The sequence below is a fragment of the Anarrhichthys ocellatus genome, unplaced genomic scaffold, assembly GCF_004355925.1.
Source record: "Anarrhichthys ocellatus isolate YVR2014 unplaced genomic scaffold, GSC_Weel_1.0 scaffold14, whole genome shotgun sequence".
In the NCBI taxonomy this organism is placed as follows: domain Eukaryota; kingdom Metazoa; phylum Chordata; class Actinopteri; order Perciformes; family Anarhichadidae; genus Anarrhichthys; species Anarrhichthys ocellatus.
Genome location: NW_022280044.1, coordinates 1709885 through 1721898, shown reverse-complemented (window position 1 = coordinate 1721898; position 12014 = coordinate 1709885). Strand labels below are relative to the sequence as shown.

The 12014-nt window shown below is 42.4% G+C and overlaps 1 protein-coding gene across 8 annotated transcripts in view; it reads left to right on the top strand.

The window, feature by feature from the left end:
• Window positions 1-12014, top strand: part of elmo1 (engulfment and cell motility 1 (ced-12 homolog, C. elegans)) — a 93586-nt gene that overhangs the window by 13216 nt on the left and 68356 nt on the right. For 5 of the 8 annotated variants that reach the window (XM_031853968.1, XM_031853966.1, XM_031853965.1 and 2 more), the window contains exon 1: window positions 4305-7196. The exons of 2 other annotated variants lie outside the window; for them this stretch is intronic. The gene's annotated coding sequence lies outside the window, so the exon portion shown is untranslated. Of the gene's footprint in view, window positions 1-4304; window positions 7197-12014 lie in introns of those variants that run through there. One more of the 8 variants, XM_031853967.1, reaches the window with a different exon arrangement.

Genomic DNA, 12014 nt, shown 5'->3' with positions numbered 1-12014 from the left:
CCCCACTCTCTCTGCTGCTTTTGAAGAATTACACTTTGATGTTGTGTGTTTTTCTACTTCACAAACTGTTGTCTTTGGAAACAAGGTGCACTTTTGTTGTTTCTTTTGACTCTCTTGAGCTCGCCTCAGTTTTTAGCACTTGTTTGATATTTCATGATATCAAAGAAGTCGACGTAAACTTCACTTTTCATGACAAAGGGAAAGAGAACCCACAGTTGGAAAATGTCTTTATTAATACTCTTCCATCTTTTTTTTAATCTTGCATGTGGTAATATTGAGAGGATAGTTGGATTTTTTTTTTTTAAAGATGATATATTATTATAAAATATGGGTAAGTTCAAACTGTAATTGCATCCCAAAAAAGTCATGGTTCATATTTTTTTAATATATCATTTGTTTTGCCAATAACTGCAACAAAATTTTGTTAATTTACAAAGGTTTGAACACTTTGTTACAAATTATTAGAATATGTTGCACTTCATGAGCTATGACTAAATAAAAATGTGATGTTAAGGACTTCCTTGCAGAGTGTCGGATTAGAAGATCGACACCACTCTCACATCTGTCCGTTTATTAAATTCAGGCTGCAGCGAGTTAGCTTAGCGTGCGAACTGAAAACGGTGAAAATGAAAAATAGCCATCTTTGCAATGTCCAAAAGTAACAGAACCCACCCTACCATCACCCCTTAAACTCACTAATTAACATGTTTAATCTGTACAAAAACCGAAGAGTAAAAATAACAAGTTATGTTTCTTGGCTGGGAGCAGTGACTTCCTGGAGTCTCGGCTGGTTACCTTTCTCCTCGGTGTTTGTACGGATTAAACAACTGAGATATAACTTGTTAATTAGTGAGTTTAAGAGATGCTGCTATGTGGGTTTTTGTTACCTTTTGACCGAACTGTTTCCCCCTATTTCCAGTTTGATCAAACGGCGATGAGAGTATCAATCTATCTGCTACAGATCCTACACTATGGTAAAAGTCAGCCTGAAACATTGTCATTCTCTGAATGACCGTGAGATTTTCTGTCGGTTATCATGATAAGAAATGCATCTACAATACAACACTTTAACAGCACCAGAGTGTCGCTCCTGGAGTAAATTTATACCACAATAAACATTTGTTTGAATCCCATCCATAGTCTGCATGGTGTTAAGATTCATACACTGCTGCTGTTTTTAGTATGATGACACATTCTAGTCTGTTCCTTCAGGCATCCAGGCCTCTTCTTTCCAGCTTCCTCCTAATGGTCCAGCTATGTAAGTTGATTACACCAAAGACCCCACGGGCCTGCAGCCAGACCAGCCGCTGTGGAGTCTTCTGGGGCGCATAGCAAAGCAGACATTTTTATCTTCCGAACCCACATCTCTAGCTGAGGTAATTTAAGGTTTTAGAGTCCACTGTTATCAGCCTCAGAATTTAAACCAGAGGTCCATAAAAGCTTTCTGGTGAGGATCAGAGTGGTTGAGTGCGCAGGATTCTTTTGGAGGAAAATAATGTTGTGGTGTCTTTCATGGTAACTCAAGTCGAATTATTTGCGATGTTGCAAATCCTTTTTCTAAGGATCTTTGCGTGCTTACGACTAAAATAGATGCTAATGTCTCTTTGCCGATTGCACAAGTCAGCATGTACACTACATGGTACGTTGGTTGCTCTCATCGCAGCTAGAATCCAACAATCCCTGCAATGTTTCCTGCTGCTGCAGAAAGCTCTCAGAGTTGCGATCGAGGTTTGTATATTGAATCGGGCAGTATTTCCGTAACTCATTCTTTTAATATCTGTCACTTTAGAACAAGAATCAAGATTCAAGACAGAGATCAAGATACACTATGGAAAGTGAGTGTTTGACCTGGATCGGCTGCTTTGAACGGAGCCGAGAAGCCCGAGAGCAGAAGGTCACACTGTCAGTGACTTTCTCAGCCTGTGGGGTCTCTCTCTCTCACACACACACACACACACACACACACACACACACACACACTTTTTTTTCTCTTTTCCTTACTGGCAGTGAAAAGGCTTCCAGGGTAAACACCTGATTGTGCTCCTCTTCTGTTTTGAAGCTCTCACCGCCGACCTTGATGCGGACTGATATTGAGTTATGTAATGGGGGAGGATGGCTTGTTATTTTTAAATCTAAAGAGAAAGGAGATTGTGTTTGAACAGAGCACATAGCCTATTGTGTTTCCGTTGGCGAGGCAATGGAGGGGAAAAAACAACATGTGTAATGGTTACCTTACGTAACTCTCTCGAACACACAAGCTGTGAGTGCAGAGGATTAAAATATACACACGGGGTATTTTTAATGTTACAGGTAATGTTTCATAAGCACTTAAATATCCCAAAATATCCCGAGTTGATTGATCAGGGAGCAGTGGTGAACAGCGTGTCACCATGTTTGTCTGCTCACTGATGGAAACCGTAAACACTCGATCCATTAGAATAAAAATACAAATGAATTCAGTCATCAGTCATGCTGTTGATAATGAGATAATGGCATTTGGCCATCGGACTAACAAGTAAAATATTGTTTGTTCAGTCCATTCTTAAATTGAGGTGTAAAAACTTAAGTGTGCAGGAAGGAAAACCTTTTGGATAGAGCAGGGCTAGCTGTTTCCAGTATTTATGTTAGGCTTAGCTAACTCTCTAGCTAGCATCATATTTACCGTTGAATTTAACCCCAGAATAGAAGTAGTATTTGTGAACAATTTCCCTCGTAAATAAACATGCTGCCAGATAATCACACATAGCATGACCAGTATAAGCTTGCTGTTTGCTATGTTCGCTGCCTCCTTTATGCCATGCGGTGTAAGTCTACCGTGAGACGAGCAGGGAGTCGGCAGCACATTAGCCTGTATGACCATGTTCCAATTATCACTGTTATAAAGCATCCCCGTGGATAATAAGAGGATAGGTTGCACACACACAACACGTGGGCAGTGGGACCCAACTAACTGTGTAACTCTACTTGACATTTCATGCAGTTACATAGACCCAGGAGTGTTTGGTCCAATTAAATAGCTGCTGGAGCCAACGGGTTATTAACTCTGTATGAAAGGTGTGATGTGGGCTGTATTTTACTAGGGAAAATAATGTATTATGCCAAATACATGTTTTCAGTACGGTGTTTTGAATTGTCATGTCTGTAATGTAGTCGTGCATTACTGTATGCTGATGTTCTGCAGACCAGCACTCAAGGATGTCCAAACTGCAACTTGATGGAGGGATCTTCTGCTGTATGTGGGCCATGATAATTGCATTACATTTAAATTAATCCAGTTCAGACTTCCAAGCAGGAAGTCTGTCTCTCTTCAGCATCCTCTCTGTGACAACTATAGCAGCTTATGTTAACTTAGCAGCCAGCCAGAGGCCGTCGTTTCTTGAGCAAGGCCCAAGGAGATGGTTACTGTTGCGCTTGTGTTGTTTTGGGAAGCAGCACATTGTGTGATGAAACGCCTACGTGTGAGCTGTTGTTTTGGTGATGTGCAGTTTGGAAACTGAAAGGTGGCCCAGCTTTCTGTCTACGGTAACCATTTGTAACGCGGACCGCTGTATGTCGCACAGATCATAACCAATGGAGTTTGCCGATTACAAGTAAAGCATGTTGCTCATCTTCGAGTGGAATACATTTGGAAGTGGTTTTAAATAATAGATGATCCCCTGAGGTGTAGTGGAATCATCTTTGCCCGACAACCTCCTCTTCAAGCAGACTGTGGGAATGTGCAGATTCAATTCATGGTTGTAAAATGGGAAAGAAAATCTGTGAGTAAGAAAAAAGGGGCTCTGAAACACTAATTGAGCGAATGACATTAACACCTGTCTGATATTATTATCCAGCATCTGCATTTACATTTTTACACTTTTGGGGTTTTCATCTGACGCACTCAGTCAGAGCCATTCAGAGTTGAGTGGAACCATGAACTCAAACTTCTGAATCTCCAGCATTACAAGCCTCTGGCAGCAATGCGGGCAACAGTCAGATCCACAGCTGACTGATGATGGTCTCTCCTCAATAGTACAATAACAACAAACAATTATTTTGATAATTAGTCAGACTGTTGTAACAATAATCAGTAAAAAACTTATAAATTGCTTGTTTCTGACAGAGAATGGACGCAGGAAATTATTGTTTAATTATCTATTATTTTATTTGAAGCACTAGGTCCAGAGCCAGGCTAGCTGGTTCCCTCTGCTTCTGGTCTTTCTTGTCTGTAGCTTCATGTTTAACAGACATGAGTGGTATTGATCTTCTAATCCCACTCACTGCAAGAACATGAAGTCCCCCCCCCCCCCATTAATATTGACTCCTTTAATACTACACTATAGCAGTAATAGTCCAAAAGGGTCGAAAAAGATACAATGTTTAAGGTTTTAAAACGGGCTAAGATGCTTCTTTAGGATAGCTTTTTCACATCCTCCTGGATCTGTCTTTCTATAATATCACATTTTATGTATCATTTTGCCATATTATGGATCGTTGGTCTGTTCTGCACACACAAACATCTACTGCACATCTGCCCGTCCAGGGAGAGGGATCCCTCCTCAGTTGCTCTTCCTGAGGTTTTTTTTTTTTTTTTTTTTTTTTTCATTTTTCCCCTTTTAAAAAAAGTCTGGGGTAGTTATTTCTTTATCTGCAGCAAGGGTTGAAAAGGACAGAGGGTGTCGTACGATACAGATTGTAAACCCCCTGAGGCAGAGTTTTTATATTGGGCTATATCAATAAAAATACACTTTTGCACACTATGGTTTTACTGCAGTGCAGATTTTATTTTTTCTTGCCTTGTAAATAACACAATTGCCTCTAAATCACTGCCAGCATTTAAGATTCCCGTGTTTTCAATAATATCTGATTTTCACAAACTTAAGCCTTTATGTTTGCCAGTAGTAATTAAGTCTCACATTTCTTTAAAACACTGCTGCCTTGCATACTAAGGCTGAACAGCTCCTGATTGGATCAACACACAGCCTGGACAGTCAGGTTAACGGCACTCGGACCAAAACTACAAGCTGCTGCTCTTTGAGCAAGTAAAAAAAAAAAGAAGGGGATTTTGGAGGCAGACTGAAACAGAGCAGCATCCTGTGGATGGGTCAGCGGGGCTGACGGAGCACAGAGACCGGTATTCACCAGGGAGCTGAGATAGCTTGGATAGATTATTAAAGCTTTGACATGGAGTTGGGCAGAGTCCCCAGTGAGATCTCTGACTCAGCAGACTTCACTCTGTTTGTAAATCACAAAAAAATAGTCTCAGCTGTCCTGCAAGAATTCATTAGTGGCAAAGGTCCTCAGAACTTTTCTCACTTCCTCAGATCTCCATGAAACTTGGTCGTTTTTTTTTTTTTGTTGTTGAGGCCAAACTGAAGCACATGACAGCTCGACTCAAGCACAGCCGTGTTCTCTTTCCCTTATTTTCTCTGCTTGGCACAAGACGAAAACCCGGCGAGGATGGGATTGGTTTCTATTAGCTCGTTGTTTGTTCGCTGGTGTTGCTGTGTTGAAATGTTTTTCTATTCGGGCTGTGTCTTGGATGCTTGTCTTTCTGAGGCTCTAAGGAGTTCGAGTCAGAAACGAATGTCCTGGACTCGTGCATTTATGAGATTCATACGAACCAAGGCTGACCTCAGCATGGGTGGAGTGAACATCTGTTTTTGTGCGACACGTGCACAGATGGCCCGTTGCGCTCCCAGTCTGAACTGAAGATGTCATTGCCCTCCTCGAACAGTAAATGTTTCATTTGGGCGTTTAGCCTCTTTGCTCGTGATCAGCGGTCGTTTGTGACGGTGTGTAAACCGTCTGACTCGCTCTGCTGTTGTAGACTGTTTCTGACTGACTGTTGCATCAGTGGTGATGGAGGAGAAGTGAAAGCGTGTGTTGTAATCACCTGCTTGCTCTCTGGCAGTCTTTGAACGTTAAATGCTTCATTGAATCTAACTTTGCTGTAAAAGCGATCCATGTCTGATGTACATTCCTAAAGATGCTTTGGGCGTTTTTATCGTGTCTCTCACAGGTTCGGCTGACTGCTGTGAAGAGTGAGGTTCACTGGATTTGTTTTCAGGCTAAATCATTAAAGCAGTGGTTAAATACACATTATTACCCTCATATCTGTCCAGCAAATTTAGGGCTACAGCCAGCAGCCGATTAGCTTAGCTAGACTGGAAATAGGGGGAAACTGCTCGCTTGGATCCGTCCAAAAGGAACTAAATCGACCTTTGAGCACCTCGAACGCTCACTAACTAACACCGAAGCCGTCCCTCATTCTGTGGTACTTGCCATCATTTCCCCTTTTCCAATTCATTTCAGCAGATTCAGCCCAAAACTCTGGTCTTAAGGCCCTTCTGAATACACATTTCGAAGAGGCATTTCGTTTATTACGGAAAAGGCACTTTTTCGTTGTTCAGACACCTCTTCCTTTGTCAGCTGAAATCTGGGGAATCACATCAGCTATAAAACACCTTCTCTATCTTTTTTTTCATTCATACAAAACCTGAAGTGTATAAACTTTGCCCACGGTAGTTATTTGCGTCCGGCCAAGAAGTAGTCCAGCACATAACCCTGAGTAAAAACTCAATGTCTCGTCTTTCTTCGTACGAATTAAACAAACTAGATATAAAGTGATTAGGGAGGTTCAGAGCTGCTGCTCGGGGGATTTAGTGTCCTCGAAGACGGATCCAGGCCCCCTGTGTCCAATGCGAAGCAAACCTCTTAAAAGGCTCCAGTTGTTTATTCTCACAGCAATGCACCCGAGCAGGGCAACACCAACAATATATTTATGAGATAGGTTTGCCGTTGATTAATCCAATCAGCTCAATTAAGTGTTTTTAACTGCTAGGGATGCAGGGTTTCTTTCTTCACACTTGGATTAGACTCGGCTTTTCTTACTCGCTGTCATTTAATCTTTAAATTTTGCCGCTCTTTTGTCTGACAGACCCGTTTCCTCTTTTCTCGACAAACGCCTACTTCCTCCTTCCGTCTGTCTCTCTCAGCACTCTTGCTTTGCCTGCGGCGAAGCACTGCACAAACTGTGGTGAAGTCTTTGTTGGTGGTTTATGATGCTGAGGGCACTTTGCTTGCGGGAAGATACTCCGACTAAAGTTGATTAGAAAAAGAGTCGCCTTCTCTCTCCTCTTCAAGCAGTTGTTTGCACAAGACGTGGGTTGATAAGGAGAAGAACTAGCAAGCCAGTTTGCTGTCAAGTTTTCCGGGTGAGTCCTCGCGTCTTCATGGTGTTTTTTTTGTTGTTAACGCTTCCTTTTCGCGCTGCACACAGGATGCAGTAGGCCTCAGGGTGCGGCTCTGTGCACTCTCCTGCCTCCTCTCCTCTCCAGTGTGTCACCAGTGGGCACGGACGCTGTGGTTGGACGTTTGCAGTCTGGAGAAGTAAATGTCTTGGTACGAGCTGTGCATGTCTGCTGGATGATCCGTGATGGGACTCAACGTGGGTTTTTCCACATCTAAGCGGAGAAGAATGGAAATGTCAACGAACGGATGTGTTTTAAGACAGTTGAGCGTTGTGGCCTCATGGTTTTGGGGAGGATGGAAATGTGGTTTGTGTTTATGATTTTGGAAAGGATAGAGAAAGAGTATACTTACACTGCTGATACATCTGCTGCATTGTAAAGTAGTTACTTGGCACTATGAAGGCTCCTTCACATCACACATCGTGGATTAGTTTTCTGCCCGTAGGCCTGATTTTTCCTTGTGTTTTCTTGTCCTCTGGAAAGTGTCTCCTTGTCTCTAAATGTTCCAGTGTTTTGATTATCTGGGTAGTGCAGGATCCCATCCAAGTACTTCCTAATTGTTTTCTGACTCACGTGTTTACCTCAAACTGCTGGCTTGCTCTGCTGACAACACAGTATTTAGACCGCGTTCAGCAATACACCGTACAGTCTCGTGTGCAGATTCATCTTTCTAGATACACTTGCAGGAGATTCAGCGGTGTGGCGCGTGTGCACACCAGAGTCACTCTCAGCTGGCCCTCGCCTCTGCGGGAGGTCGGTCGGCTGCTGTTGAGTCGTTACGATCTGCTGGTACCAACGTTTGACAGGATATCCTTGTTGCAACATTTTAGTGGAAACCAGTTTGTGACACAGAGAGGCACACAGAGAGAAGTCACCGGGCTGCTGTCATGCTTTTCAGTCCGAATCTCCAAATACTCAATTGGATAAAAACAACTGTCCTCATTTGATACGTTGTTGTTTAAGGAACCTTTTTGGTGTTTTCTTGGAATATTGTTTGCATGTTGACCCTTTTAGAGCATGGCACTTCCTCCTTTGGTTGAATCTAGAAGCCATATTTCTAAACCCTGACCTCAGCCTTCCCCCCCCCCCTTTCCTTTTGTCTTCTTCCTTTATTTATAGCTGTTTTTCCAGCCCTTTGTCTTAGAGCCAGCAGCCTTCCTGTGGGGCTGGGTGTTGGGTATGAATGTGTATTTGGGAGGAATTTGGCATTCCACAATAGCATTTCTCAGATTCTTAGTAGTTAGTTTCAGTGTTGTCTTTCCGTCATCAAACCGTCAAACCAGGGGTACATACTCCAAAATATAATGTATTTGATGAAGAAAATATCCACATTATTGAGTGAACACCTGAACAAGTGTTGTGATTAAGAGTCTGTAAAAACTAGTTAGAAAAGCGTTTGATAGAAGTAACGGATAAAGGGTTTGAAATGGAGAGCTGAAAGTAATTGATAAGCAGATGAAATGAAATCTAAAAGTAAATGATGTATGGTTGAAATAGCGAAAAAGTATTGGATAAAAATCAACACATTTGGATCATGATGGGTGGTGTTTACGAGGCCGTACTTGAGTTCGTCTGACAGTTTGAAACTTTGAACCAGAGATGGTACAACACTGAATTTCAGATTGATGTTAAGTTACTGTGTGTGTGTGTGTGTGTGTGTGTGTGTGTGTGTGTGTGTGTGTTTCTGACATGCACACACCTCTCCTCACGGGTGTAACATGACCATCCTGTGTGTGTGCGTGCGTGTGGGCGTCACACTCGGAGCAACAATAACTCAGTCCTCAGCAACATGTCGCTGGCCTTTTGTATCAGCTCTCTGATAAAGGATGGTGCTCTTTTTCTTGGCTGTTTCTCTCACACACACACCACACACACAGGCCCCTGCGGCGAAGTGGGCTCTTTGTAGAAGCATCAGATGAAGCGCTAGAAGGGGTTCTTTTGAAATCCACCCAGCACATGGGTTAATACACACACACACACCCACACACACAGACGTCTGCATACTAGAGCATCTTTATATATAGGCCCAAAATGCACACGGTGTTGTGTAACCTGATGTTGCACACACACAATCTAAGCACACGAGAGCCATAGCACAGGATGTGGCAGTTCAAGAGGATTTGTTTTTGAAGCCTATAAACGATTTTGATGTCAGGCATGGCCTCATGCTGTTGCTTGCTTCATGGTATGAGTGGGTGAAAGTGGCTAAAAAGGTTTTTATAATAAATACAGCTTAAATTATTATTGGGTGTATCGGTTGTTTGAAACAAGTACCATAAGATTTTTTTATTATAGAAGGGGGATGAGTCAAAAGATAGAATCAGCCGGGGAGATATTTGGGCTAGCACCAGTAGCTTCTATGAACTTTCATTCATGTATAAATTGTTCAAGCTGATGAACTTCAGAGTTTCAATCAGAGCCGTCAGTATTTGGATCATATAGCTCGCGAAAAGTAAAGTGTGTGAGATTCAGATTAACAGTTAATTCAATGTATTATATTTACGGAGATGTTTATTAAACGTGGATCTAAGTACCGGATCAGACTTTGCATCAGGACCAGGCTGCTCAGAGTGCTCCAAATGAAGTGACAATTAAATGCAAAAGCCTGAGGTCATCTTAAAATCTCCTCACATTGTTGACATAGTTTGGGGGCGAAAAAGAAGGATAACAGTTTAGCAAATGTGTTAACAAAGGCTGAGCGCTGGTTGGTCACATTGACATTGTGTGCAGAAAAACAACTGCTGCCTCATGTTCTCTCACACCATCAGGGTTCATAACAAAGCCCCGGGGGGGGGGGCTGGCAGGAAAGGATGTGCTCCACTTGGATCATGTTCCCCTTGATATTCATCCCCCCCCCCCCCCCCCCCCGGTCTCACTCTGTTTGCCACTTCCTCCACCAGCAACTCCTTAAAAAGTTTTGATCACACTTCAAAGGGAAGTTATGTAAATAAAGCAAATAGGCATATTCATTTTCTCACACCACGTCATGCGTTTCTAATTCAAATTCTTTGAAAGTTGTTGCAAGATATTAGAAAGTGGTGGAAAATGTAGTGAGGCAAGTGCCATGATGCCACAGTAGCAAAGTTATTGCCAGTATTAGACCTTTCTTATTGAAGCGTTCTATCTTCCCTCTCACCTTTCTCTATCTCTCTTCTATCATCTTTTTTCTTCACTTGCTCGTTTGCTCTTTTTCCTCTCCTTTCCATCTGCCTTTCCATTTTATCCTTTTGTATGTATTCAGTTTGTCTAAAGTTTATATTGTCTTTGTCTGCCGTTCTTTACTTTCTGTTATTTCTCAGTCCTTTCCTCCCTCTCTGTCTTCATCGCTCCATCCCCTCTCTTTCTCTTCCCCTCCCTCTGCCGACGCTGTGACCCTCACATTGCATGAATTATTGAGGTGAAACCCGGTACTCTTCTGCTGCCCAACAAATCACAAGCCTTCTCTCTTTCTCCATTTCCTCTCCTCTTACCCACTCTCCCCTCTTTATTGATGGTTTTGTTCCTCTGTTTTGACCTTGGGCACCAGATCAGATCACAGGGTAACATGAGATTCTGTTTTTTTACACTCTTTTGGAGCTAATCCCGAGGATTTATGGCCGCTGTAACCCAACGGCACATGCCTCTCTGGTTACTGCAGGTGGGCGATTGCTTGAAGGCAGATTAACTTCACACATACACACTCGCAGATTACAATACCTTGCTGCACTGCAGCCCAGTCAGAGTGGTGTGACGGTTTTGGCAGCATGGTGTTGCATGACATTAGTGCAATTAAACGATGGAAGGAATGAAAAAAGAGATTGTAGAGTCTGTTTAATGTTTTTAACTGTCTGATATATGTTTTGTGGTCATTCTGCAAAAAAAAATCTGTTCTGAGGAGAAAGAGACTTGGCAGGAAATAGAGAAACGTCAGACGTGGTCGACCAAATGAATGAACGGTGGAGGAGAGGAGAGGAAGGAGGCGGGCTCAGATCCTGAAAGTATTCTTCTGTAAATACAAAAGTTGGAGTGAGCTCTGCGTCCCGTTAGCCCGTTTAAACCTCTGGCAGAGCGAAGAATAAACACACACTCACTCGACTGAACCTGGTTGCAGTAAATCAGCTGCTCTTACATGATGAGCTCTGACAGCAGCTAGCTCGATAACAAGGTTTCATTTACACTGTAAGGGGGTCGCCATTAGATGCCAGAGCGACAGATTGGGATTTGATACACGGCCCCCCAGGCTGTAGTAAACACTCGTGATGACATGTAGAGAATATATGAGAGACACACACACCTGTGTGAAACCTTGTTGTTCCCCGGAGCAGTGTGTGTGTGTCGATCGCAGGAAAAACATGTTGATCAAATGAGAGCTGGACCATTTGTAGCCGTGTTCATGGTGTGCTGGTGTACTGACTAGGTCAACACATTGCTAAAATACTGCAATATTTGGAGAGTATCAGTAGAAAACCACTTTAAAATTCAACTATCATTCGGGTTTTTTTGCTGCCTTTCTGTGTTTCGTTCAATAGATATATAGAATCATTTCCTTTCATTTTTTTTTTTTATAATTTAACGAACAATTTATTGCATTTTAGCAGAATACTGTGTACACTTTAATACCTGTTTATTTATTGTAAGTAATATCATTACCGAAATATTCAACATCGCATACCGAAAATGTCCCTCATATCGTGCGTCCCTGGTGTTAAACCGCTGCGTCTCTCAATTACATTTAGCCCATTTTTAAGGGATTTACTGTGTGTGTGTGTGTGTGTGTGTGTGTGTGTGTGTGTGTGTGTGTGT